We start from the raw sequence: 6,260 nt of genomic DNA on the forward strand, positions 1-6,260 counted from the left end.
ATGGTGTACTCACATGAGTTCAGAAGTCTTATCTTAACAAATTTCAGAACACTGTTTTCTTAAGAGATTTGATTGACACGCACAGAATGCAGACTGACACCATCACAGAGACTAAGTGACATGCTTCACAAAGTGCCCCAGAGTTTGTCCAGAAGCCTGGACCACTTGACTACTAAGAGAAAAATTTGCTTCTTAGTGACAATGAATGAACTGTTGACTTTTAGAGAAGATTTATTCCCTTTATCACAAGGAAGAAAGGATAGGCCAAGAACACTGGTTCAAGAATTTCCCATTGGAGAATGATAGAGTTTATTTCACAGGAAAAAGAAGAGGTAGTGACTTGCTCAAGGTCATACAACTAGCTAATGGCAGTGATGGGATGAGAATCCAGGCCGCTGGAATCCTAATTATTGCTTTTTCTACCACCATGATCCTTAAAAATAACATATGTCCTGCAACTGCTGGGTCAGTGGCCTCAATTTCAAATACTCACATGACATTTCTAACTACAAAAAGCAGATGCTTACTATCCTTATGATAGACAAAACAATGGTTTCCTAAAGGAGTCCTGTGAATATGTTACCTTACCTAGTAAAAGGGACTTTGAAAATGTGAGATGGGGAGATTATCCCGGATTACCCAGTTGAGCCCAAAGTAATCACAAGAGTCCTTATGAAAGGAGGCTGGTGTGTCAGAGCCAGAAAAGGAGAGATGATCAGAGGAGCCAAAAATTGGAGCAATGTAGCTTGAGCCAAGTGACGCTAGCAGCCTATAGAAGTTGGAAGAGACAAGGAACAGATTTTCCCCTGGAGCCTCCAGAAGGAACCAGCTCTGATAACATCTTGATTTTAGCCCAGTAAGACTCATTTCAGACTTCTGACCTGCAAAACTGTATGAGAACCAGTTTGTGTTGTTTTAGACTAGAAATTTGTGGTAATTTGTTAAAGCAGCTAATAGGAAATAATACAATCTTTATTTCAAAATAGTTCTCTTATTTTTATTAGACTATTGAAGGGTGGAGGGTGAATAGGTGGTAGAAGAAACCTTTTTCCTCTGTGGGTGGTCAAATATTTTCTGCTTTGCTGTTTTAAAAGCTTTGTAATGTTTTGTACTTATCATATTCATCTGTTTTTGTCTCTCCTTTTATCAAGCTCTCTAGTTACCTGACTCGTATTTTTTCTACTCATTTAAGCAAACTGTCTTAAAAATAGCTTATTAGGTCATGTATTGAGTTAGGGAGAGTAAAAACTGAGTCTTCTATTGGTGCCTTTTTATCACAAACCTCCTACACATGTATCATTTTTTTCTCCCCAAACCAATTATTCCTTCTCTTTGTCTTACTTTTTCTCAAAATCCCTCTTTCCTCCTACACCTTCTTTTCTGTCCCTCTGCTCCATTTCATTCCAGTTAAATTGTTTAATCATCCACTTCCTCTCTTTTTCTCTGGAGCCCTCTCTCATCCTGTTGCATTCTTGAGTTTCCACCTGATCTTGCTCAAGATAGTACAGACACTTTCCCTACTCCCCACGCTCTCCTGAATTTCTCACCCAATGGCCGAAAACCAATCTGAGGAGTCAGAGATCCTCAGAATTTGAAGGGTTTCAAAGATCATCAAGTCTAACTGCTTATTCATGTTTAAATTCATACTTTCTCCCTGATGTGTTTGGGAAATAACCTCCTTTCTTCCACAAGTTTTTTTTTTAAGTTTTTGTGAGATTTAATTAATTTGGTTGCACTGGGTCTTAGTTGTAGCAGGCAGGCTCCTTAGTTATGGCATGTGAACTCTTAGTTGAGGCATGCATGTGAGATCTAGTTCCCTGACCAGGGATCAAACCCGGGCCCCCTGCATTGGGAGTGTGGAGTCTTAACCACTGTGCCACCAGGGAAGTCCCTGTTTTTTTATTTTTTTAATAGCTGTGCGTAACACATGTGCTCAGTCTTTGCTTGAACATCCCCAAGATGGAGAGCTCATTCCTTAATGAGGCAGTCCATTCTGCCTTTGGATAGCTCTGATGGGAAAGAAGTTTTTCCTTCTCTTGAGCTAGAATCTTTTCTAACTCTGACCCATAGGTTTAATTCTGTCCCTTAAGTCACATGGAACAATATGACAGTTCTTCAATATTTAATCTTCGTATTTACTCTGGATTTTCCTCTTCCTCAGACTAAATATTTCTAATTCTTTGAACTATTCCTCAAATGATGTCTTTATCTTTGCAGTTACCCTCTGCTGAAATTTTTTTGTTTGTCTGTGTTTCATTTAAAGCAGAGGGCAACTATCGTCCATTAGAACTTTCTGTTACGGTGGAAATGTTCTGTATCGGCGATGTCCAGTGTGGTAGTCACTAGCTACATGTAGTTGTCGGGCATCTGAACTGTGACTAGTGAGAATGAGGAAGTTTTAATTTTATTTAACTTTATTTTAAACTTAAATAGCTGCACGTGGTTAGTGGCTATCACATTGAACATCATAATTCTAGATACTATACTCTCATAATACATTTTAATTTTGCATTGTTTCAGAGTAGCCATAGATTCATTCTGAGGGCTTTTTTTTTTCTTCTGAAAACCTTCATTTTTTTTTACTGATGCTGAGCCAATCCATCGTCTTTGGCCATATAAGTACACCTGCCATATCATGGGAGAATTCCATTTTGTGTTAACCAGGGAAGATCTGTTCTCTGCCATTCTTGATTCTGACTTGTGACTATCTATGAACTGTATCTAGCTCAGTCTTCTCTGCTGATTGTACTTCCTGGTCTCCTGACTGGATTCCTGGAGTCTGGAATCCAGTGTCTGAGCTGATTTTCTATAGACCTTCTGCTTGTTCTCATATTGTATCTGTCAATTATTTGTTCTATAAGAATACACAAAACACCTACCAAGTGCCAGGCAGAAGCTGCACTGGATTCTGAGGAGAGAGAGAGATAAATACGATAATACTCTCTCCAGCATTAACTGGTCTCTCTGGCTCTAACCTGCCAATTTTAAAGTTTTGTTTCCTGTCCTTGACTCCTTATTTCAAGTTCTAGATCTTGGTCCTAAGTCTTATTGTTTGAAAGTGGATGGGGATGGGCCGGGAAGATGGGTGGAAAGAAGAAAGAAGAACTAAGAGAAGTATTATGGAACTCTAGGAAAAAGCAGATCAAACTTCCTAGAGTCTGCATATTCTTTTTTCTAGGAAGAGAGAATTAAAAACCTCTCCTCCCAAACATAAGCTTTTCATGGCCAGTAGTCAGTTTGTCTGTCTTCTCTAACCATTTCCTCCTCTTTTATATTTCCACAGCCTTCTTCCTTGTGTTCAAAAGTATGGCCTGTGGAAAAACCAAAAACAAAAAGAGCCTCTGGATTTTGTTTCTGTATTTGTTTTCCTGACTCCTTTAAATAACTGTATATAATATAGTGCCCATCTCATCAGGAATTATTGGTTGAAAAATATACGCCCTTTAACAGCCCCTCATGCAGGGTACGCAAAGGGGAGTAGAACAAGGAGACGGAATGCCCTTAAGGCAAGAGGGCAGAGGAAGTTATTGCTTGAGGGTAATAGGTTCTGTCTTGCTTCTCTGAAGTCCATCACAACTAGCTTTGGGATATGGGTTCTCCATCAACAATACCAAATTGTCCTAAATAGCCTTTAATCAACCAGAGTTAGTCATGGACAAGTTCTCTGCAGGATTCTCCTCACATCCCATCTTTCCCCGCAGAAAGGAACTATCCTGTATTTTAACTTCCTGAGGACAGGCTCTCCGATGACCCTTCCCAGAGGTTGGCTAACTAATCCAAAGAAAAAATCCCCACAAGCATAAGACTAGAGGGGAAATAGATACCCATACCCCCTTGAAGGGTCTCTCTTCTGGGGTGACTGGTATGTTAGGTCTTTGGGAAAAGAGCTTTCAGGGGCCCTGTTGCAGCCCCAACACTGTGGGGGCCCTCCAGGGAAGATGGGAGCAAGAGGAGGACCCTTTACCCCCTGTCTGATAGAGGACTGATATCTTGCTCCTGAAATAGAGATAGGTAATATTATATCTCTACATATGAAGACAGAAGTAATAGGAGGTTCTGAGGGAAGGCCATGATGAGCATCAGGAGACCTTGCGCCTTGTCACTGTTGTGCTGTAAATGTGTCTTCATAGAATAGTTAGCCATTTCCTTTTCCCCAGACTCAGTTTCTTCATCTGTAAGATGGGAACATTGGACAGGATCAGTGTTTTCCAAACCTCAAACCAAAATTCATTAGTAGGTTGTAAAATCAATTCAAGAGTTTTTATCAGCAGGTTGGGTTTTTTCCAAAATAAAATAGTTCAGAATGTACTATTGTACTTAGTATCTTAAAAAATTGTTTTGTTAAACTTTTGTTCCAATCTGTGTACATGTCTGTGAGTTTGTGTGTATGTACTGGGTTGAGACATCAAATATGTTTCCAATTGTGGATCACAGTAAAATATTTTAAAATCTCATGATTCCTGAGTTTCCTTCTGCCTGGTGTTTTAGGTTTCCCTGTGTCTGCAGAAGGCACTTCCTAGGGATTTACCTCCACGGTGATTTGGGAGAACAACTTTCCATGACACACCCTCAACCCAAGCAGCCAGTCTTTGTACTGACTGAACCTAAGACAAGCACAGCCTTTCAGAACATGAGGAGAAGCTGAGGTGTGACTGTGAGCCACGTTGTTACATAGCAGATTCCATGACATTGTGTGGGCATTTCTATACATGGACACAATTTCTCACATGTCATACACTCTTTGGTTTTGCTGTGATGCTTTAGAAGAGACTCTTGCTTTAAGCAGAATGTTGAACAAAATAATAAGATCCTTTCTCTAGAGGTAATATTGTATGATTTCAAGATTAAAAACTTTTGAGAAATATTTACAACTAAAGACATTCTTCCAGCAACAATAATGCCACAACCCCTCCACAGGGAGGCACAGGTCACAGAGAGCTTCTGGTCATTATCCCACTTCACCTTCTCAACAGTCTTGGGGCCGTGGGTCAGCAGCTTGTGAAGCGTGGAGCCAGGACTTGAGTTCAAATCTTCTTCCTCCAAAACCATCTTAAATTCCATTGTACCACAGGGAAAGGGACTATTACCAAATTTAAATTATCAATATGTTTTCCCTTCTCATGGCAGTAAATTTAATTCCATTTAGTATGCTTCAACATGAGTAGGGTGCTAATGGTGGAATGCTGCAGTTGACAGATCTGTGTCAGGCAGCCTGCTTTGGGGACACGTTGTATAGATGCACAAAGCATGGATACACTCCTACAATTTGGGATAGGATTGGACAATGTTACCCTCTGCAAATGAAGCTAAGTATCTAATCCACAGTTCTCATTCCAGAATACTTGCAAAGACAATGCTGCTAAAGAATGGGTTTCCTCAAACCTTTTTAGTGATACTAAAATCTGAGATAAACTGTAGTATGACTGAGGTAGTGCTGTCAGGGTGGAGTGTGGGGTGGATGGGTTGGGGTTAGACGCTGAGGAACTGTGTTTGGGTCTCAAACACTGACCTGCAGATAAGCAAGTGACTGGGCCAAGTTCACACAGATGGGAAAGTGACAGAAACTCATATTCTGATTCCAAGGGCTCTTACCACCATAGCCTGTGTCTTCTGTTGGAGGGTGTTAGCACAGCATAATTTGAAAACATTTTCTGTGAAGATTATTCAACCTTCTTAACCTGGTTTTCGATCTCCTAATAGGGGTTTGAGAAGGCTTATGGAACAATCAACACTATAAAAACTGATGCACTTTTTTTTCAGTCGACAGTATAAAGTAAATGAGGCATCTTTCGTGACTTGTAAAATTGAATAAAATTATAATGTCTAAAAAAAACTTATGCACAGTATTTTGCTTTAAAAGACACTATATAAAAACAAAATATTTGAAAAAGTCATTGCATTAGAAGTTGTTGCATTAGAAAAAATGTTGAAGTTATTTTCAATTAGGAGTGTAAAATGGATAAATATGTACACATAGTTAAAACTTATCCATTTAAGATGTAGGATTGGATCTAACAGAAGCTATAAAATGATAAGAGGTTTTTTTGTAATTAGGCTGGTATTCGTTATCTTAATCTAGTAGATAATTCGTTACTGTCAAAGACCAAAGTGAAAATGAAAACTTTTTTTTACTGTATTAGCAACAACTAGTTAGAAGTTCTCATGGGGAAAAAATTCATTCACAAAAGCAGTGACAACAACATCAGCAGCAACAACAACATGAAAATGAAATGCCTGAAAATAATCCAAATGAGAAATGC

This window comes from Hippopotamus amphibius, chromosome 6 (assembly GCF_030028045.1).
Source record: "Hippopotamus amphibius kiboko isolate mHipAmp2 chromosome 6, mHipAmp2.hap2, whole genome shotgun sequence".
Classification (NCBI taxonomy): domain Eukaryota; kingdom Metazoa; phylum Chordata; class Mammalia; order Artiodactyla; family Hippopotamidae; genus Hippopotamus; species Hippopotamus amphibius.